The 22711-nt window shown below is 51.6% G+C and overlaps 1 protein-coding gene and 1 long non-coding RNA gene across 3 annotated transcripts in view; both read left to right on the top strand.

Moving 5' to 3' along the window:
* Window positions 1–22711, top strand: part of GRK5 (G protein-coupled receptor kinase 5) — a 232300-nt gene that overhangs the window by 68738 nt on the left and 140851 nt on the right. The window lies entirely within an intron of this gene.
* Window positions 15606–18167, top strand: LOC131278673 (uncharacterized). 2 transcript variants are annotated; one of them, XR_009186058.2, is made up of 4 exons: window positions 15606–15782; window positions 17005–17096; window positions 17407–17669; window positions 18066–18167. It is a non-coding gene; the product is annotated as an uncharacterized lncRNA (long non-coding RNA). The 2 variants fall into 2 exon arrangements; XR_009186057.2 differs by having other exon boundaries at window positions 17407–18167.

Genomic DNA, 22711 nt, shown 5'->3' with positions numbered 1-22711 from the left:
TATGTCCCAATAATGTCCTTTTGAGCCTTTTCACTTCCCTTGTTAAAGCCCGTTCAGGATCATGTGTTGCGTTCAATTGTCATTGTCTCTTTAATTGCTCTTTCTTTGTTTTTAAATCGTGGGAATGTACAAGATACTTTCCCATCTCTTCCACTCCCAAGCATACCGTTCTGTGGGATTAATCATATTCACACTATTTTGGTACCTTCAGCACCTTCCATTACAAAAACTTGCCCATCTCCCCAAACAGATGCCCTTATCCCCATTATACACGTGCTTGCTATCCGCCCCCGCCCCACGGCAACCTATACTCTCTCTAATTACTGTCTCTATGAGCTTGCATATTGGCCAATATTTTCTTTCTAGTTACCATGGGGCTTAAATTTAACATCCTAAATCTATAACAATCTTGTTTGCTTTGATACCAAATGAATCTCAATAATATACACAAACTATATTCCTATACCCCTCCTTCCCTCACTTAAATTCTTATCACAAATGACATATTTATACATTATGAGTCCCAAACCATTGATTTATTATTATATTTAACAATATAGTTAATATGTTTAAATGTTAAAATTGGTAGGTCTGGGTATTTGAGGAGGAGGGAAGGGACGTGTTGGAATTCTCTGTTTGGGGTTTGTGTTATTTTTGTAACCATCCTGTAGTTGGAAAGTATTTCAAAGTAAAAAGTTAAAAAAAAAACCAAAACCCTATGTTTCTTTATTTTCTTCTTTCTGTTTCTCAGACTGAATAATTTAAATTGTCTTCAGGTTCTCCAATTCTTTCTTCTGCCCGCTCGAATTGAACCCCTCTAGGGAAGCTTTAATTTCTGTCATTCTGGTATTTAGTGCTGTTTGGTTCCTTTTCATAATTTCTGTCTCTGTATTGATATTCTCTTTGTGTTCATTTATTGTTTCCCTAATTTCCTTTGTTCTTTCTATGTGTACCTTTAGCTCTTTGAACATATACATGTGTGTGTGTGTGTGTGTGTATATATATATATATATATTTTTTTTTTTTTTAATTAGAGAATTTGTGGGTTTACAATACAGGATTTCCCATACACCACCCTACCACAAAGACCTTGAATTGGTATGTAACATTTGTTACAGATGATAACACTTTTTTTATTAGTACTATTTTTTGTTATATATTTTTTATTAGAGAAGTTGTGAACTTAATAACACAATTATGCATAATGTCTAGAATTCCCATACAACACCCCTCCACCAACACCTTACATTGTGGTGGTATATTTGTTACAGATTATGAAAGAATATCATCAGACTATTACACTAACTATGGTCTATACCATACATTTGTTAGTATATTGTTTTTGTTTGTTTTTTATTTATTTCTCTCCCTTCCTCCTTCCCCTCCCCCAGTTGTCTGCTTTCTGTGTCCTTTCGCTGTGTGTTCTTCTGTGACGGCTCCCATCCTTATCAGCAGCACTGGGAATCTGTGTTTCTTTTTGTTGCATCATCTTGTTGTGTCAGCTCTCGGTGTGTGCTGTGCCATTCCTGGGCAGGCTGCACTTTCTTTCACGCTGGGCGGCTCTCCTTATGGGGTGCACTCCTTGCGCGCGGGGCTCCCCTACGCGGGGGACACCCCTGCGTGGCAGGGCAATCCTTGCGTGCATCAGCACTGCGCATGGGCCAGCTCCACACGGGTCAAGGAGGCCCGGGGTTTGAACCGCGGACCTCCCATGTGGTAGACGGATGCCCTAACCACTGGGCCAAGTCCACTTCCCCCATATTGTTTTTTTAAAAATAGTAGTTATTTTTGTTACAACTGATGAAAGAATATTAAAATAGTGCTATTAACTCTAGTCCATAGTTTTCTTTAAGTATGTTTTTTCCTACAAACCACCCCTTTCTTAACACCTTGTATTAGTTTTGTACATTTGTTATAATTTGTGAAAAAATGTTCTTACACTTAAACTAGTAGTTACAGTCCATCGTCTATAATAGGGTTCACTATGTTATATTATCCTAAGTTTTATCTTTTAATTTTTATTCTAGTAACATATATGACCTCCAGTTTCCCCTTTAAACCACATTCATTTATATAATTCAGTGCTATTAATTATATTCTCAATAATGTGCTACCATCACTACCATCCATTTCCAAAGTTTTGTAATCAACCTAAATAGAAATTCTGTACACATTAAGCATCAGTTCCCATTCTTTAACCCCAGTCTATACCTTGGTAACCTATATTCTAGATTCTAATGCTGTACATTTGCTCTTTATAGTTAGTTCCTATCAGTGAGATCATAGAATTTTTGTCCCTTTGTCTCTGGCTTATTTCACTTAGCATAATGTCTGTAAGTTTCATCCATGTTGTGGCATGCCTCAGGATTTCCTTTTTACGGCTGATTAATATTCCAATGTGTATATACCACAATTTGTTTATCCATTCATCAGTTGATGGACACTTGGGTTATTTCCATTTTTTGGCAATTGTGCATAATGCTGCTATGAACATCAGGGTGAAAATATTTGTTCGAGTCCCTGCTTTCAATTCTTTCGGGTATATACCTAGTAGTGACTATCAGGTCATATGGTAATTAGTAATTCTCTACTTACCTTTCTTTTTTTTTGAAAGATTTATTTTATTTACTTATTTCTCCCCACCCCACTTGTTGTTTGCTCTTGCTGTGTCTGTTTGTCTTCCTTGTTTCTTTTTAGGAGGCACCAGGAGCCGAATCCGGGAGCTCCAATATGGGAGGGAGGTGCCTAATCACTTGAGCCACCTCTGCTCCTTTCTTAGCTTTCTGAGTTGCTGCCCAACCATCTTCCACAGTGGTTGCCACCAACAATGAATGAGTGTTCCTGTTTCTTTTCATACTCTCCAACACTTGTAGTTTCCTGTTTTTTTTCACACGACTGGATGTGAAATGATATTTCATTGTGGTTTTGATTTGCATTTCCCTGATATTAGTGATGTCGAGTATCTTTACATGTGCTTTTTAGCCATTTGTATATCCTCTTTGGAGAAATGCCTATTCAAGGGTTTTGACCATTTTTAATTTCTATTCTTTTTTGTTTGTTTGTTAATGTTGTTTTGTTTTTTTGCCTATCTTTAAATTGGCTTGTTTGTCTTTTTATTGTTGAGTGGTAAGATTTCTTTATGTTTTCTGGATATTAAACCCTTATCCGATCTGGTTTCCCAATATTTTTTCCCATTGAGCAGATGGTCTTTTCGCTTTCATGACAAAGTCTTTTGATACACAAAAGTTTTTAATTTTGAGGAGGTCCCATTTATTTATTTTTTCTTTCAATGCTTGTGCTTTGGGTATAAAGTCTAACAAACCATTGCCTAATCCAAGATACTGAAGATGCTTCCCTATATTTTATTCTAGGAGTTTTATAGTCCTGGTTCTTAATATTTAAGGTCTTTGATCCATTCTGAGTTAGTTCATGTATATGGTGTGAGAAAGAGGAGACCTTTTTTCATTCTTTTGCATCTGGATAACCAATTCTCCCAGCACCATGTTGAAGAGACTATTCTTTCCCAATTAGTGGACTTTCATCCTTGTGAAAAGGAAAATTGGGCGTATATCTGAGGGTCTATTTCTGAAATTTCGTTTGATTCCATTGGTCAGTATATCTATCCTTGTGCCAATACTATGCTGTTTTGACCACCTTAGCTTTGTAATGTGCTTTAAAGCCAGGAAGTGCTCCAAATTTGTTATATTTCAAGATGATTTTGGCTATTGGGGGCCCCTTATCCTTCCAAATAAATTTGATATTTGATTTTTCCATTTCTGCTAAGTAGGCTGTTGGAATTTTGATTGGGATTGCATTGAATGTGTAAATCATTTTGGGTAGAATGGACATATTAATGATTTTTAGTCTTCCGAGCCATGACCATGGAATGTCCTTCCATTTATAGAGGTCTTCTTTGGTTTCTTTTAGCAATGTGGCCGTGGGAATTCCCTGGTTTACAGGGTTCCGAATGTCCCCTTTTCCTTAGGATCTCCTCAAGGTCCCAGGCTCTGTGTCGTATGTCTTATAGTCAGTAATCCCTTGTCCTAGCAGCCACTTCAGTGCGCTCGCCGGCGTTCCGCAGGAGCGCTCCACGTGTTCCTCCTACATGCAGGGCAAGTCCTGGGACCGCGAGTCCCTCAGGCCACCACAAGACAGATTGGGCCAGATGTGCACGGTCCCTGCTCCTGGTCTGTGCGTGGGGGTCTGCACTGGGAGAGTGGGCTGCCCTGAGCCAGGGAGGATGTACAGGGGCCAACTGTGGGGCCATGAGATCCACGGCCTTTTTTTCTTTTTAGCAGTTTTATTGAGATGTATTCACATTCCACCACCGCTTCTAAGTCGCCCTTTTCTTGACTCAGCACTTGCCTTTTTTACCGGAGTCCTTTAACTGGAGCTTTTTTTTTGGGCTTTGAAAAAGATGTTTTGGCTGGTTCTTGCTGGTTGTTCAAAGCTCCGGTGGGAGGATGGGGTCCTGAATTGTCTCATTCTCCCATCTTGGGGGTGGAGAGGAGTATTTTTCTGCCCCTTTAGCAGATAAGAAAATCGAGGCCTGGGGAGTCATGCAGAGGGGGGCCTGCTGAGGCCCAGGCTGTGGCTCCTGAGCCACTGTACTTTCGTCTGGCCCACGCTTCCTGTTTTATTAGCTGACAGATGCTGAGCTGTTACAGTGCTCTGAAACTACTGGGAAGCAGCATGGGGTGGAGCCCAGGGCACGTGCTCCCATCCGTAGCTGGAAGGTCCCATCTGAGCCTCCTTTTCTAGAAAATGAACCTGGTTATTTATTCCTGTTTCTCACAGTGACTGAAGACTCTCAAGAGACACTTTCGTCAAAGTGCTTTGTCAACCAGTGCACTAAAGCAGCTACGCGCAGCACTAGGCAGTATGTAAACAAATGGCTGTGGCTGTGTCCCAAGAAAGCTTTTTCACAGAAATAGGCCGTGGGGCCAGATTTGGCCCTAGGGCCATAGTTTGACGACCCCAGCTCCAGCGCTGTGCCTCACGTCCCCACTACCTGAGCACACCCTCCCTGTTTTCTTATCCCCGTACCTTTGCTCTCCCTGCTTTGTCTGGCTGGGACTCTCCTTCACCCACTTTTTCTTTTTTTTTTCCCAAAGATTTATTTATTTATTTCTTCCCCCCTCCCTTGTCTACTCTCTGTGTCCAGTCACTGTGTGTTCTTCTGTGTCTGCTTGTATTCTCATTAGGTGGCTCCAGGAACCGATCCTGGGACCTTCCAGAGTGGGAGAGAGGCGATCATTCTCTTGCGCCACCGCAGCTCCCTGATCTGCCGTGTCTCTTACTATCTCTTCTCTGTGTCTCTTTTTGTTGTGTACTCTTGCTGCACCAGCTCTCCGCATGGGCCAGCACTCCTGCATGGGATAGCACTCCGCCCGGGCCAGTTTGCCACATGGGCCTGCTTGCCTTCACCAGGAGGCCCTGGGCATCGAACCCAGGAGCTCCTCTATGGTAGACAGGAGCCCAATAGCTTAAACCACGTCCGCTTCCCTCTCCTTCCCCCACTTTTGAAGTCCTTCACTTCCTTCAGAGCTCATCTTCTGTGTGGCTAATCCCCAGAGCCTTCTCCAGGCTCTGGGCTCTGTGGAATCTCTCTTCCTCCCACGATTGTTGCTGTTTTCCTAGGTGTTTGGATGTGTGTCTCATCCCCTCCACCAGAGACTGAGCTCCTCAAGGGCAGAGGTTGTTTCTTGGTGGGAGCAAATGTACTGGAATGAGCTCTGCTGCTAGACAAGCTGGGCTCAAGCGTGGGCCCCACTCCAGGCTGTATGTCTTTCCCCCAGTTACTTCTCAGTGCCTCAGTTTGTCGTCTGACAACTGGGGATAGCAGTCGTGCCTGGGTCCTAAAGTGTGTGTGGGGCGGGAACAACGTGAAATGATGCAAATGACGCACGCCCTTTCTGAGCTCTGAGCGATGGTCACGGCTGCTCACTGCCCCTCAGGCCCCAGAGGCACTGTCCCTGCGGCTGCCATTCTGGTGGCACTCGTGACTGGCATCAGAGGTCTGTTTAGGTCAATGTGTCCTGCTCCAGGCCCGAGGACAGGCACATCGGCCTTCTTTCTGGCAAGAGCAGTGCGTGTGCTTCTCTCTAGCCACCTCCCGCCCTGTGGCAGACCTCATGCCCTTCTTGTTGCCTGAGAAGATTCGGCGTGGACAGTGGCCCAGAAGCCTGGCAGGATGGCCTCTATCTCAAGGCAGCAGCCGGTCAGTGTGGTTTCTTCTTCCCAGTGGCCCTGGTAAAGACGTTGCCCCCAGCCCTCGTTTGAATATCTCCGCAGGGTGGTACCCAAGCCTGGAGTAGGAGCAGCGAGACTGTTGTTAGGCCAAACCTGAAATGGACACCTGACTGCTCTTGGGATAGAAGGGGCAAGTGTGAATTTGTGTAATAATGACATAGAGCACTCTCTGTCTTTTCAGATGCTTGGCAATCATCTGCTAATCCCCTGAGCCCTGGGAGTATTGTCATCCCCATGCCTCCTTCCTAGAGCTGGGGAAATGCTGAGAGTGGGAAGCAGCAGGGGAAAGGAGATTCAGGCATCTGGACCCCTTTTTTTTTTCATTCCCCCCCGTCCTTGGGGCTTGCTTGCTGTCTGCTCCCTGTGTCCATTCGCTGCATGTTCTTCTGTGTTTTCACTTGTCTCCCTTTTTGTTGCGTCATCTTGCTGAGCCGGCCCTCCGCGGTGCTTGTGGGCCGGGCAGCACTCGCAGGCTGGCCGCTCTCTGCAGCATGTGGGTGAGCCTGCCTTAGCATGTGGGCGAGCCTGCCTTAGCATGTGGGCGAGCCTGCCTTAGCATGTGGGCGAGCCTGCCTTAGCATGTGGGCGAGCCTGCCTTAGCATGTGGGTGAGCCTGCCTTAGCATGTGGGCGAGCCTGCCTTAGCATGTGGGTGAGCCTGCCTTCACAAGAAGGCCTCAGGACACGAACCCGGGGCCTCCCATATGGTAGATGGGAGCCCAACTGATTGACCACAGCCGCTTCCCTGGACTTATTCTTCATGCTTTAAGCAGTGTTATTAGTCAGCCAAAGAAGTGCTGATGCAAAGTACCAGAAGTGGTTGGTTTTTATAAAGGGTATTTATTTGGGGTAGGAGCTTTAGATACCAGGCCGTAAAGCATAAGTTACTTCTCTCACCAAAGTCTATTTCCACATGTTGGAGCAAGATGGCTCCCAACGTCTGTGAGGGTTCAGGCTTCCTGGGTTCCTCTCTTCCCAGGTCTTACTTTTTTTCTCTGCGTGCTTTCTTCCCGGGGCTCCAGCTTAAGACTTCAGCATCAAACTCCAACATCAAAACTCCAGCATCAGAAGGCCTCCAGCTCTGTCCTTTGCCATGCCTTTTATCTGTGAGTCCCCACCCACCAAGGGGCGGGGACTGAACACCCTAATGACATGGCCCAATCCAAGCCCTTACCATAATTTAACCCTGCCCAGGTATAGACCAGTTTACAAACATAATTCAATACCTATTTTTGGAATTCATAACTATGTCAAACTGCCACAAGGGGATATATTTGTCGTTTTCCTCACCCTTCCTGGAGGGGGCGCAGGGCATCTGGGTGAGCTGTGTGTGTGGTAGTGAGGGAACATTGCACAGGCCCAGGTTCGAATCTCACCTCCGCTGCTTTCTTCATCTTGCTTGCTTTGTAGAATGAGTTTATACCAGCTTTGCGCGGGTGGTCTGTGGAGGCCTGGCCTGACAGAGCAGACATTCTTGGAGGTGAGGACCCTCTCTGTGGTTCTCCTGTCTCCCTCTCCCCCCAGGAGGTGGGGTGAGGGGCTGGATGACCATAAGGAGTTGTGTGAATCCCAGGCAGGGGGCCACCCTGATTGACCTCCCAGGGAACGACTTCCCTGCCTCCAGCCACCTGTTGGGCCTGGCCTCTAGGTTTTCTCCCTCCATACAGATCGTTGTCCTCAGGAGAGGCCCAGGGCTCACACCTGGGGCCCAGTCACAGGGGGAAGCAGGTATGTGGCCAGTTAGTTGTCAAGAGACACGGCTCCAGGCCTGTCACTGTGTGGCTAGGGCAGTCACTGCCATTTGCAGGGCTAGTCCTGGCGACTCCTGGCGTAACGCGATGCTGGAGAAGAGGGAGTCATTTCTAGAACTGTTATGGTTGGGATTTAATTTCTAGAACTGTTATGGTTCTAGGCCAGGGGTCTGCCAACTATGGGCCTTGCCTTCTGTTTTTATAAATAAAAACCTCCCTTTGTTTATATATGTCTATGCCTGCTTTCAGGCTACAGTGGCAGAGTTGAATACTTGCGACAGATACCACGTGACCATGAAGCCTAAAATATTTGCTATCTGGCCCTTACGGAAAGTTTGTTGGCCCCTAATCTGGGCTCTAGCATCTTGAGGGCAGAGAATGGGTCCTGCTAGTCTGTGGGGCCCAGACTCCGCTCTGGGCTGGGCACAGGGGGCACTCTATAGGTAGTAGTTGAATAAATAGGTAGAAAACCTGTCAAGGTGTGCTGGCTAAACAGAATAAGGCTTGGCGAAAAGAGGCTTCAACAATAAAAAACGTTTGTTGTTGACAAGAAGTCGAGCTGGGTGGCTCCAGGGCTGCCTGGACAGTGTCAACAAGGACTCGGGCAGGCTCGGCTCTCCCCCCCCCCCCCCCCCCCCCGCCCCCAGCACCCGCAGGATATCGCTTCTCAGGTTGGTCCCCTCCTTCACTGGGAGGGCCTGGGAAGACCGATTCATGTCCAGGCGGGCGTACAGGACCCCGTGGAGCTTCGTTAATTCTGGCTCTCGCTGGAAAAAAACTCCCATCCGTGATAAATCCTGAGGTGCCTCTCTCGTGGGTTTTGCATTCTCTGTTTTTTTCCCTCCTAAAATCACTTTCACATCCCTAGTCCTGCAGGCTCCTCATAATGACCCTGGAAGGACGTTGCAGTGTCCTTATTGTATAGTCACGGAAACCCAGGCTCCAAGGTACCCAGCGACTTGCCCACAACTAGCAAGCGCCATAGACTGGCGCCTGGGCCTGTGTGATTCCAAGCTCCGAGCCCACCCCCTGCTTCCCGCACAGAGGCATGCCCGCGGCAGCCACCTGATCTGGGAAGACTTGGGTTCAGTCTTGCATCCAGGTGGTCCGAGCTGAAGCTGGTGGCCCTCCTTCCAGCCCGGCAGATCTGGGATCCTGGGAGGTGAGGTGTGGCTGAGGCCCCTGGGCGCTGGGCTAGTGGGGTGGCAGGACAAGGAGCTTCCAAAGGGATTTGGGTCGCTGGTGACAGGGAGGGCTCAGCCTGGCAGCACTCTGCTGGGGAGTGGGGCTGGTGTTAAGAAATAAGCCCCTTGGAGACCAGGGGCCAGTGTGGGGGACCGAGGCCTGCAGGCACATGTCTGCGACTGGATGGGTTTGGAAATGGAAGCTGCCACGGCCGAGAGCCCATTCTCTCTTGGGTGTAACTTCATAGTCATGGCAGGAAGATGACATGAGATGAAGAAAGTGCTGATAGCCGTGAGCCGCGGTCACCCCTGCTGTGGCCTCATCACCTTGATCCTTGTGGTCATCATGCTTGGTACACAGGAAGAGTGCTGCAGCTGCAGAGAGGCCGGGGCTGGCCTCACTGTTTCATGGAGGGCCAATGCTGGCCCCCTGTCCTCCACCGGGTCCCTCTGGCAAAGGACTTTCGGCCTGGGCCCACCGGGAGCTTCTTGTTCTGATCTCGTGACGGCTCGGTAGCATTTGGCCTTGACCTCCCTGTCTCTGCTAGAAATCTGCTTCTTCTCTGCACCCACCGGGGCCTCCCCTTGCTCTCTGGCCTCTGTTCCTTCCTCTGACTTCTCAAAGGTTGGCAGCCCCGGGGTTCAGCCCTAGACCTCTCCTCTCACTCTTGCCGCTCTGCCGCCTCTATTCCTAGCTAATGTTTATTCGGCGCTTACTGTGTGCAGGTATCAGACTTCGCCCTGGACATGCGCTCTTTCATTTATCCTCATATCCACCTCTCCGAGGCCAGTACTGTTGGCTCATATATTCGCACACTCTTTCATTCAGCAGTTTTACCGAGTTCCTACTATGTGCCAGGCACGATTTTGGGTGCTGAGTACAGCAGGCAACTTCCTACTTCCTCAGAGGCAGTGTTCCAGGGGTGACAGGAAATAGCAGGCTGCTGAGATTTCTTACCCAAGCCACACTCCTGGTGCGCTCCAGGCCGCGCTCCAGGACACTTTGTCTCCTGTTCCTCAGTGGGCTCGCTGTCTCTCCACCTCCACCCAGTTCTCTCTGCAAACTGTCTGCCTCTCAGGCTTAGCATTTCCAGGTGGACCTCCCTGTTGTTGTTTTCGCTCTCTGCAAATGCGCTCCCCCAAATCGCCTAGGAGTCGGTCCAGAGGCCCCTCTCCTTATTCCCTGCCTCCTGTGGTCAAGAACGGTCACGTGGGCTCCCCCAGCGTACCCCGGGGACCCCAGCCCCATTGCCCCTGTGCTGGTCCCAGCCTCTCGCATCTCTCGGGCCCCCTTCTCCACCCCCTCTCTGGACTTGCCGTGCTCGTCGGCCACTGAGCCTTTGCACATGCTCTTTCCTCTGCCAGGGACACTCCTGCCCATCTCTGCACAAGTGCCCCTCCCGTGGGGCCCCCTGGCATCCCCAGCTGGCCCACGAGCCTTCCTCCATGCTCCCTCGCTCCCCAAACTCTTTTCTCCTCTGGTCTGACCTTCCCTGCAGACTGGCGCGTCCACCTCGCGCCACCTCCCAACCGCGGGAGCTCCGGGGCGCAGCACACGGCCTCTTCTCCTGTCCCTCTTCAGGGCCCAGCGTGGTGGGTGTGCCCTGACCGAGTGAGTAAGGTGAATATCGGAGGAGGTTTCTGGCAGAGGATGAGGAATATCCATCTTAGGACTTCTCTTTCCTATCAGGATGGACAGTGGACTCCTGCGTCTCCTTCAAGAGGCCTTAAGTCCCTCTCATTCGGTAGTTTCCAACTTTTTAAAAAAATATCTTAGAAACCTCTTGTTCAGAGGAAATTATCCCTTTTTTTAATGGCTCCTGAGAGGTTTCCTAGAGAACCCTTCAGGGTTCTAGTGAGACGCGGTTTGAAAACCATTGGTCTAGCATCCCTAGGCCTTTATAAAGGAGGAAACTGCAGCTCAGAGAAGAGGGGCAATGGGTGGAAGGTGCCTCCCCCTCACAGTGGCAGAGCCAGGGCCAGGGCAGTGGGCTCTGGCTCCCTCTCCAGTTACCTCCTGGCCTCCCACGGGAGCAGATGTTCTGGAGGGGAAGCAGCCCTTGGTCCTCATGGAGCTCAGCCCCAAGGGCTGGGCCACCTGGAGTTTAGATTTTTTCCTTAAGCTTCAAGTGTAGTTCTCCCCAAGGAAAGATGCTGCTGAAGATCTGAAAGCTGTGTGCACCCTCCAAGGCTGTGTGCTGCCCCACCGCAAGTTTTAACCAGAGTTGGGAAAAGTCTTTTAAATTGTAGAGGTGTGCAGGAAGTGGGCCAAGGAGAAAGAAGAGAAACATTCTTTTCTGTAGGGTGCACAATTGACATTGGATTTATTTGAAGACTAGTTTATCATCTTCCAAAGAACTAGACCCTTACCCAATCAGGAGTCAGCCCTGCAAGCAGTGGCTTACAGGAGTGAGTCTCAGTAAGAGGGGAAGAGTACGGGTATAGGGAAAGAGAGAGCAATCTGTAGATTGTGGGGATGGGGGATGCGCAGTGATGGGGTCAAGGTCGTTGTGCATTAACTGGGGGAGCCCCCTTAAAAACTCAGTCCTGGAGAAGATGACACGGTCCCCATAGTTTCCCCCAAATCATAGGGTGACCCAGGACTTTGGGAGATTGTCCTGCCTGTCTTCCAGTTCCAAGAGATCAAGTCTTGTGGTCTCAGCTACTCCCTCTTACATTAATCTCTTGACCTAGAGGTTTACAGAGGAGTTCTAGCAAATTTTTTTTTTAAAGATTTATTTTTATTTATTTCTCTCCCCTTTAACCACCCCCCTGCCCCGCCCCAGTTGTCTGTTCTCTGTGTCCATTTGCTGTGTGTTCTTTTTTGTCCGCTTCTGTTGTCATCAGCGGCACGGGAATCTGTGTCTCTTTGTGCTGCGTCATCTTGTTGTGTCAGCTCTCCGTGTGTGGGGCACCATTCCTGGGCAGGCTGCACTTTCTTTCGCGCTGGGCGGCTCTCCTTACGGGGCGCACTCCTTGCACGTGGAGCTTCCCTATGGGGGGGACACCCCTGCGTGGCAGGGCACTCCTTGTGCGCATCAGCACTGCGCATGGGCCAGCTCCACACGGGTCAAGGAGGCCCGGGTTTTGAACCGTGGACCTCCCGTGTGGTAGACGGATGCCCTAACCACTGGGCCAAGTCTGCTTCCCTAGCAAATTTTTTTGGTAAACTTTTTATGGAAGTAGACTGTCCAGATAGAAGAATGCAGAAATCATGCATGTAGAGCTGGATGGATTTTCAGAGTGAACACATTGTGTAACCAGCACCTCAGAGGCCCCCTTGAGCGCCCATTGAGTTACCATCTGCCTGAAGCGCTCTTAACACCATGGGATAGTTTGGCCAACTTTGAACTCTGTAAGTGGAGTCATACGGTATTTACTCCTCTGTACCGGCTGCGTTGACTCTGGGGAGATCCACCAGTGGTTGTCTGTGGTTGCAGCCCCTTCTCACTGCTGCGTAGTGTTCTATCAACCTCTGCACACATATGCTCTTCGGGGGACTGTTTAGCCCTGGCTTAGAGAGGAGGAAGCCCACTCTTGGACAGGGGAAGCAGCTTGCCGAGGCCACGCACTGAGGCAGCCCCCAGATAGCTCTCCCTGGGATCTCCCCGCTCCAAACCCTGTGATGATCTACTCAGAGTGTCTTCTCTTCCAATTTTGTGTAACGTGTTCTGGAACTTTCCCCTCAAGTGTAATGTAAATCCTCTGTGCCCCACCAAAGTTAATTTCCACATATTCTGTGGAAATGGAGAATATCTCATTCCTGTCCTCGGGGAAATAACTCCTGTTCCTTTGAAGTCACCCCTTGGACGTCAGGCAAAAGGATGCCGGCTGACCCGCCCCCGCCCTCTTCCCAACTCTGAGATTATCCCTGGGATTGCCTTCCCTGGTTCGCTGTGTTTCTCAAACCATGAACCCAGGTAGAAGAACCCCAGCTGGGCTCAGCTTCCCGTGGGAAGATTGCCTCACGTCGTCACGTTGGGAACCTCTTCCTCAGGCCTCTGTGCTGAGGTGGAAACATAATAAATTTCAATTAAGGGCAAAGCTGCCTACTGTGTCCTCAGAAAAAATTCCAACGATGCTCTGCCAGCAGGCCCGTCCTTCTCTCGGCTGTAAACCCACTTCTGCACAGCCTCTGACTAATGGAAGCCGTTGTTCATTCTGCGCTCGGCTGCTCCTTGTAAATGGGATATCTGTCACCAGGGAGACCCACAGCACCCCCCTCCCCTGTCCGCCCACTGCAGCAGCAAACTGTGTTCATAGCTCAGGGTATTTATTTCTGGCCCTAAAGGTCAAACGCCCTTCTGTCTCCTGGCAGAAGTCTGGAATAGCATCTCCCCAAGGAGCCGGGAGCCGGTCATGGGTTGAGTGACATCCCAGATGGGTGTGTGTTACCCGCACCACGGAGGTGGCTCTGGGGCACACCCGGTCCAACAGCTGCTGAGGAAGTGACTTGATCTTTCTGGGGGTGATTTGTCCTTTTTGCCCTAGAAATTGCTAGTGCCTCTCTTTGGGCCTCCAAAAGACCCTGGCACTCCTCTTTTTTTTTTTTTATTTTATTTTATTGACTTTGTAATAATATTACATAAAAAATATATATATGAGGTCCCATTCAATGCCACCCCCCCACCCCACCTCTCCCCCCCCAGCAACACTCGTTCCCATCATCATGACACATCCATTGCATTTGGTAAGTACATCTTTGGGCACCTCTGCACCTCATGGTCAGTGGTCCACATCATGGCCCATACTCTCCCCCATTCCATCCAGTGGGCCCTGTGAGGATTTACAATGTCCGGTGATTGCCCCTGAAGCACCATCCAGGGCAGCTCCATGTCCCAAAGACGCCTCCACCTCTCATCTCTTCCTGTATTTCCCCATACCCATCAGCCACCCTGTCGACTTTTCCCAATCCAATGCCACCTTTTCTATGTGGACATTGGATTGGTTGTGTCCATTGCACCTCTATGTCAAGAGGAGGCTCAAATTCCACATGGATGCTGGATGCAATCCTCCCACTTTCAGTTGTAATCACTCTAGGCTCCATGGTGTGGTGGTTGTCCTTCTTCAACTCCATCTTAGCTGAGTGTGGCACTCCTCTTTAATGACTGTGCTTCCATACCATTTGAATCTTGGTTTTTTGAATTCCCACTGCTGGAGTCTTCCCTGCCCTATGCCCTAAACAGGAAACAGGTAGCATTCATAGCATTATTTCCTCTGCCCTTGCAAGGGACAGTCATTACTAATCAATTATGGCACTTCTTCTGGTGGAGCCAGCCCCTGTCTCCAGCCCCAGAACTCCAGGCAGCCATGACCATTTGGAACTCCCCTCCTGTGCTTAATTAAATCTTTTTGCCACTGCAGCTCCAGGCATTGCAAGCAGAATCCTGCTTTCTGCTGAGGAGACTCAGTTTCCTAGGAACAGCTCCCTAAAGTGCTGAGCACACGTTTTCGCCTATCCATTAGCTTCCTGGTTTCCCAGTTTGCAAGTGGGGTGACGGGAGTGGGTGATGGGGCATGTCTTACTCAGTGGGAATTTTGAATACATGCAGGGATCCTTTGCTGCTTCCAGAATCACACTTTCAAGGCAACTTGAAGAGTAACAGGCTCGCCCTCAGCCGACTGAGGTCTCACAATTGAAGATTGTCAACCAGTCCTCAAAATGCTCCCAGCAGGAGAAGCCTGAGACTTTCGTGAGAGTCTTCAATTTGCAACAGTCACTTCCTGCTTCCTGGGAGAGCGCTGCCTGGCAGGGGGGAAGCTTTTCCTTGGCTTGGGAGGGGCAAGGGAAGCAGCCCCGCTTCTCGTGGGCGGGTTTGGTGGGGTGGCCTAGGCGCCTTGTCCTCCGTGCGGGTTCCTCCCTTGGCCCCTGTTTGTTACCTGCTCCCCAGTTGGATTAGTTACCGCAGCTTTGTTGGATGGGGTGTGTCAGGCCTCAGGCCAGCCTACGTGGTTTAAAACCAGACTTAATCATAATGTAAATATTTCCCGGGACCAGAAAGTAGGACGGCCAGGTGTTTGAGCAGAGGCCCGGAGCCGCAGAAGAGGAGGGGGGCGCCAGGGCTCCTTCCCCGCAGAGGTGGGGGGCTCCGCGGGCCTCCTCTGGCCTCTGCAGGGGCTGCTGGCTGCCCGGGAACAGCCCCGCCTCGCCCGCCGCTGCGTGTGGACGGGTCACTGGGGCAAAGGTCATGGTGGTGGTGACAGCATCTGCTCCCTTCTCTGGCAACCCCCTCCCCTCCCCCTGCCAGCACACTCGCCCCTTAGACCCAGATGAGAAGGTGGTTTAGAGGTCATCGGATCCAATCCCCAGCATTTTACCAAAGGATTATGGGGGGCTAACTACAGGGATGAAGCGGGGGTGTGTGGGGGGCAGTGGTGGACGGTAAACCAGGAAACAGGGAAGGTCATTCTATTTATATCTATACAATCTATAAATAGTAAAACTTTCTGATAGTGGCAAGTGTTGTGAAGCCACTGAGACAAAGCAGGAGTACATAACAGAAGGAACCAGACCCTGTGCAGGTGGAAACAGGTGGAGGAGGCAGGTGGAGGCAGGTGGCGGCAGGTGGTGGCAGGTGGAGGTGCTACTTTGGCTGGTGAGCCCCTGGAACCTCCACGGGGAGGGACTGTGTGAGCTGAGACCTGGGAAGATCGGGCAGAGGGTGCAGCTGATGCACAGACAGGGCCCGGGGCGGGCTGGAAGCCTTGTGGGACTGGAGAGAGGGTCTGAGGCGAGAGGCAGGAGGGCCTGAGCCGTGGTCTGAGTCGCGTGCCGAGCTTGCGGGACAGTCACCTGGGGCTTGGAAGTGAAAGGATTCCGTGCCCGGTGGGGTTTTTTTTTTTTTTTTTTTTTTTTAATTTTTTTATTTTTTATTGACTTTGTAATAATATTACATTAAAAATATATATGTGAGGTCCCATTCAACCCCACCCCCCCACCCCCCCTCTCCCCCCCCCCAACAACACTCGTTCCCATCATCATGACACATCCATTGGATTTGGTAAGTACATCTTTGGGCACCTCTGCACCTCATATCCGGTGGGGGTTTTAAGAAATCTCTCCGGCTGCTGGGCGGAGGTGGGAGAGCAGGGAGGAGGCTGAGTCAGTTGAGGGAAGAGAGGACGCTGGTCTGGCCCAGGGTGGTGGCCGTGGAGATGGAGGGAGGGGACCGGCCGTCTACTTTGAGCCGGAGCCCACAGACTTGCTGATGGCGCAGAGGTGGGATATGAGGACGTGAAGGGGAAGCGAGGCCTCCAGGGTGTCCCCTGCTGGGGGCTCGGCGCTGGCTCCTCCCGTCCACTGTCCCCCACTGCAGCGCCCCCTCCGCTGCCACCTGGAGCTGTGGCTTTCCCTAAGGCACCCGCCCAGCGCCTGGCCGCAGCCGGCTTCCCTCTTGTGCCTGGAAGGATGGACTCTGCCTGCCATTCGGGATCCAGGAGAGCCGTGTTACCCAGAACTGGGCGTGTGGGAAACTCCGGGCTGGGAGATTTTTCTTGACTGTGCTTCGTCGGTCAGCAAAATCTAGGGCCACGACCCAAGAGGCCAGCTAGAAGCAACTTTGGGCGGCTCTGGCGATGCGCTGAGGGCAGCGGGGTGTGGCTGGTGGAAGACTAAAACCCCGTCCAAGCTGAACCTCGGGAGGAAATGTGTGTGCCGAGGGTTCACCCTGGTGACAGCAGCAATGTAACCGCAGTGAGATTTTAATTTATAATAGTATAATAATTATGATTTCATGCCATGGCATTTACAATAATATGATAATATTGATTACGTGCCTACCGTACACTGTGCTACGTGTTTTACATGCATTTTTGCAGATATTCTTCATCACCCTGAATGGCAAAGCAGTTGTTACTCGCATGTCAGAGGCAGGGAGACCGGAGCTCGGAGGGTTGCGGGCCCCCCACTGGTGAGTGGTCCACTCACGGCCAGGCCCCTGACTCGAAGCGCTAAGCCCTTCCCGGCACCCAGCACTAGGGCCATCGGGCAGACTGCCCACCCCCCAGCCAGTCACTGCGCTCTGCTCTGCACCCTGCCCTGCCTCGGGGTGGGGCCGTGGGGTCCGACTCCACCCGGTCCACTGTCCACTCAGGAGGCTGGCCCCGTGCACGCCGAGTGGGGCCTGGGCGGGAATCTGCAGGAAGAGCAGTTGTTCTCTCAGTGGAGGGCCATTTGGACACTCATTTCTTTCTATTTTTCTTTTCATCTTTCTCCTGAAGTTTCTCTTTCGCCTACACTTCTTGCTGGAAGAATCATCAGAGAGCTCAGGTCTGTGGGCTCCTCGTGCCGCGCAGGCCCCGGGGGCCTCGGAGGTCGCAGGGAGAGGGGTTCTGGGCCTGGTGGAACGCTGCCATCCCTGCCGGCCCCGCGCCCTGGCGCTCCGACCCACTTTCCTCCTGTTCCCACCAGCCGGTGGCGAGCAAAGCGCCTTCAGCACCTTCGGACAAATTTGAAGGACTGAGGATGAAAATTATCCTGGAAGGTTATTGCACCAATTTTTCTTCCAGCAAGGGCGAGGAAGGGAGAAGTGACATTTATTCCAATGCCCAGCAGAACAGGGTACACGGCCCATGTTTTCTGAACCTCAGCTCAGGCTTCCTTCTCCTCCGAGGTGGCCGTTCATGTCCCTATGGGGACAGAACCTGGAACTAAGCCGGGGGATGTGGTTGCCCCCACTGCAGGCCTCTCCTGTCTCCTCACTGGGTCGTAAACCCCATGGGGGCGAGGATGGTTTCTGCCTTCTTCAAAAGGTCGCCCCCTTTCCCTTGCACAGTGCCTGGCCCATTGTGGGGACACCGCACATAATGGTTGGGAGGTTGAGTGGACGAATGAATGAATGAATGGATGAGCCGCCCCTGTCACCATTTGTGCTTTTCAGGGCTGAAGGAGTTGGGATGTGCTGTACCCATAGGGAACACACGAGATCTCAAAGACAGAACGAAGAAGAATATAAAATACCTCATTAATAATTCTTATACTGATGACATGTTGAAATGATAATATTCTGGCTCTCTTGAGTTGAAATATATTATTGCAATTAATCTCGCCTGTTTCTCTTTCCTCTTTTTAATGTGGCTGCTAGAAAGTTTGAAATGACCTCCGCGGTTCCATTTTCAATGGGCTGCTTGCCCAGGCTGAGGGTGGAGGCAGACCCGGGCTGGAATCCCGACGCCCCTTTCTGCGGTGCCCTCACCCCTGAAACAGGGGTCGAAACAGGGTCAGGGAATCAGACCTCCCGGTCGGGGGGGCGGGCGTCGGGTTTAAAGGAGAGGAGACGGAAGCGCCTCGCGTGGCCGGCCCAGACCGCCGGCTGCCTCCCCACCTGCAAGGCAGGCCGTGGTTTCGGGGTGCTGTGGCCACATCACAGCCGAGCCCCGCTCTCAGGGCAGACACAGGCTGCAGTGATGAGTTGGAGAGTTGAAATTAAACCACAAGTCGCCGGGGCGGAGGAAGCAAATACGTCAGAAGGACAGAAGGCGTGATCGCGTGGACACAAGCAGGCTCAGCTGGTAGAGACTGTCGCCCCCACGCCCCCTACCCCGGCAGTGAGGGCCTGTGCTCCCTGCGGGTGTGGGGCGGGCGCTGGGCTGCCCTTCAGTTCCCTTGGTGTGCAGGGACGAGGCCAGCCCCCATCCGAGGCTCGCCTTCCTCACCCTTAGAAGGGGGTGGGCCAGCAGGTGAGGGGCTGGGATGGTGCTCCCAAGCCCTCCCTGGCAGTGTGAGACGCTTCCAGGGTTTGCCCAGCACTGGATGCCTTCCCTTCCGCTGGCCCATTGCACAGAGAAGGAAGCTGAGGCCAGGAAGGGAAGCGGCTCGCTAAGGCAGCAAAGCTGCAGAGGTGGGGGGGCCAGGCCTCGAACCTAGGCACCTGGAGAGCCTCTGGGGCACATGCCCAGAGTTTCCGTGGCAGGGGAGTTCTGGGAGGGCTAGTAGGAGGCACTCAAGCAGGGACTTCTCCTTTATTGTTATTATTGTTATTCTTTATTTTTATAAATTATACAACATACACAGAACCCAATTTCCCATTTAACCATTTTTAAGTGAGCACTTCAGTGGTATTAATTACACTCAAAATGTGCCGCCATCACCGCCATCCATTTGCGTATCATTGTCACTGCGTCGTGGTCTGTCCACGAGCCTGCTCTCGGCTTTCCCAGGACAGCTGCGTCTCACCACCCAGGCCTCGGGGAAAGCGTTCTCTGAATGTTCCCTGGTTGAGCAGGAACAGGGGTCTGGCCGTGGGGAGCCCTGGGGAAGCCCCGCCATGGGAGAGTCTCATGAGTGTCACCTTGGGCTCGAGGATCTCCAGTGCTTCAGCCCTTCCAGCCTCGGGGCCCCAGGCCAGGGCTCAGGACTCCAAGAAGCCGCCCGAACCCAAGCCGTCTTGTCTGTGCCCTTCAAGGGCAGAGCTAGGGGTGGGCAGAGAATGCGTCAGGCTCACCTTACCACGGGCAATCCCCAGATCCTCGCCTGCCCCTGGTGTGACGTGTCTGCGCACTTGTTCATTCAGACGCTCACCTTCTGTGAACAGCGAGGTCCGCTGTGTACAGGCCCTGTCCTAGGGACTGGGGGGCGCCGGCCAGCAAAATGGACACCGTCCTTGTCCTCTTGGATGTGAGCCCTATAAAGACACAGAAAAATATCTCCTGGCAAATTATGATAAGTGCTTTAAAGGAAAGTTTGGGGAGCAGTGAAAGAGAAACCCGGGGAAAGATTTAGGATGGCAGGACGTGCAGCTCGGTAGAGCTTGCACAGACTAAGTGAGGGCAGGACTAAAGAGCCACGTGCACAGAAGATGTGTCAGAATGCTCAGAGTGGCATTTCTTGTGATGGATAAATCTGGAAAGAATAACCTACGTGTCTCTCAACAGGAGATTGGATGAATTTTTAACTTTTAACAAAATCTGTGGGTATACATTAAACTTTTTTTATTCTCTGTAAGTTTGAGACAATTCATTTTAAAGATGATACTGGCCAGTTGGGTCACATCCTGGACGTGAAGGAGGCTGGGACAGTGTTCAGGATCGGATGGATGTACTCCGTGGTGGAGAAAAACAAAAAATGGCAATGGCAAGATTATTTTAGCACAAACCCCAGTTTTCCATTTTGGACGAATGTGCAAGTGCAGTTAGTGTGGCCGTGGAAGGCTACGCTCATAGTCATTGTCGAGAGGTTGGCATCACCCTTTACGCTGTGCCACATAGAAACTCTCTTTGGAAACAGCATGAGTACTTTGTGCCTATAGATGGCAGAGGCAGTTATGGATGCAAATGGATAACTGACAATACTGTTTAATTTGGCTCTTAGAATCCAGAGAACTGTACCTGCTTCAATGAAATAATTTCAGAATATACTTAGAAATTCAAAGTAAAAAAAGCAAGATGAATCTGTAAGTGCCTATCTGGCAGTGAGGAAAGCATGTGCAAAGGCCCTGAGGCCAGACACAACTTTCCCCGTGAGCAGCAAGGGAGGACCTGGCCAGTGCACAGGTGACATGGCCCTGTTTGAAAGCCTGCTCTCCACTGCCGCTGAAGCCATCGGAAACGCCCTGTATTGAGGCTTCCGAGGGCATTTCTAGGAGTCCTTGGTGTCAGCTGGAGGACAAGTGTGATGATGGGGTGGCCAAATGGGCAGTGCCTGCCTGGGCCCGATCTGTGGGAGAGGGAAGCCTTCTGGGGAAGGTGGCCCCCTCTGTCCAGAAGCCCTGATGATTTCTCAGTCCTTTTGTCGAGGAATTTGCATCTCGTTAATCACAGGCCCGGGGCAGGTCTGGACGGCCTGAACCCACGCCCGGGTGAGCGTCGGCCCAGGCGAGCTGGCCGGCCTGTGCTTCGCTCTGCGACCATGTCCGTCCCTTCCTGCGCGCTCTGAAGCATGCTCTGGGGCCCCTGGACCCCGAAAGCATGGCTTACAGATCCAGAGCCCTTGCCTGCCCCAGGACCTCGCTCTACTGGTGTGGAAATGGAGGCCTGCAGAGGGGAGCGTGCCGCGCGAGGTCCCGCAGAGAGGAAAGGGGGCGCACTCCAGCTGTGCGGCACTCCTGGATGCCCTCTCTGGGCCCTGAGCCCGGCTCTCGGTGTCCCTGGCCAAGGGTAGCCCTGTTGACCTCCCTGCAGAAAGAGGTGCTGTTCTGGGGCCCGTGTAACCCAGCCTAGCCGGTGGGGTGGGGACCTCGGGTGTGAGATTCTGGCTGGGGCCTGCTGGAATGCAGGTGCTTCCTGCGTTCGAGCGAGCTCTTCCCTCCCCCTCCGCGGGACTCACCGCTGCAGCGTTCTCCAGCCCCTGCCGGGGGCAGGGAAGTGTACAGGGCACTGGGGCCAGGGGCCGTGCCCTGCCGGGCCCTCTTTCAGGCTGGTGCATTCCGAGCAGTGGGGCCGGGGCCTGAGAGATACTGTGTGGCCTCCCCGACCTGCCTGGCTTGCTTCTCCTCCTCCCGCTTGCATGCTCCCCGCTGTTTGGTGAGTGGCAGGACACAAGCTGTACCCACCCTCCCCAGCCCTGAGCTTTGTCTGTTCTGAGTCTGCTGGAGGGACAGGGATTAACTGCAGCCTGTTTTCACTGTGTCCTCCTTGGTGAACTAGGAACTGTGCTAAATGCTTTATATGCATCTGCTCAACTGCTATGTCTGTGAGGATGCAGAGTCAGCAGAAGCCCAGAGAGGTAGAGTAACTTGCCCTGGGTCACACAGCTGGCTGATGACACAGCTGGGGGTTGAATCAGGCAGTCTAACCCTGGGGCACAAGGTCTGAATCGCCCCTGTGGCCAGGTGAATAATGGCCCCCCAAAGATATCAGCCCCTGAATCCCCAGACCCTGTGGCTGTGTTACTTTACATAGTAAAGGGACTTTGCAGGCATGATTAAGTGGAGAGACGGCTTATCCAGTAGGCCTGTGTAGGGACCACAGGAGAGGAACGTCAATGGTGCGGGCGAGAACGTCTCGCCCAGCCACTCCTGTCTTTGAAGATGGAGGTGGGTCCACGAGCCAAGAAATGCAGGCAGCTTCTAGAAGCTGCAGAAGGCAAGACAGCAGATTCCCCCCCGGAGGCTCCAGTGGGGTCGCAGCCCTGGCAACACCTCGATTTTAGCCCAGTGAAACTGATTTCAGACTTCTGACCTCCAGAACTGTAAGATGATAAATTTAGGTTGTTTTAAAGGCACTAAACTTGGGATGATTTATTTTTTCTAGCAGCCTAGGAAAGCAATACAACCATATTTTGCTTACCTGTCTCCTTGTGGCCAACTCTTGTTCCTGTGTTCAAATATGGTTCCAAATTCCTCTGGGTCAAAATCTAATCTGCCAGATATTGCCCTCCCCAGCCACTTTACAATTAAGCATTTCAGGGGCAGATTTTGTAAGTCCAGTGCCATTCCTCACTTGCTGCTGCTTTATAAAAAACTTAAGGTAGGGGTGGTACAGAGGGAAAGAGGCTTTGGGTGCCAGGGGCCCCTGCTTAGGTTCTGCTCCCACCAGGCTGTCTACCTCTGCAGCCGTCATCTCTGGTACCCCCTGAGTGTCACCTCCA

The sequence above is a fragment of the Dasypus novemcinctus genome, chromosome 6, assembly GCF_030445035.2.
Source record: "Dasypus novemcinctus isolate mDasNov1 chromosome 6, mDasNov1.1.hap2, whole genome shotgun sequence".
Lineage (NCBI taxonomy): Eukaryota > Metazoa > Chordata > Mammalia > Cingulata > Dasypodidae > Dasypus > Dasypus novemcinctus.
Note: the sequence above shows the minus strand (reverse complement) of the source record. Positions and strands in the feature narration are given on the sequence as shown.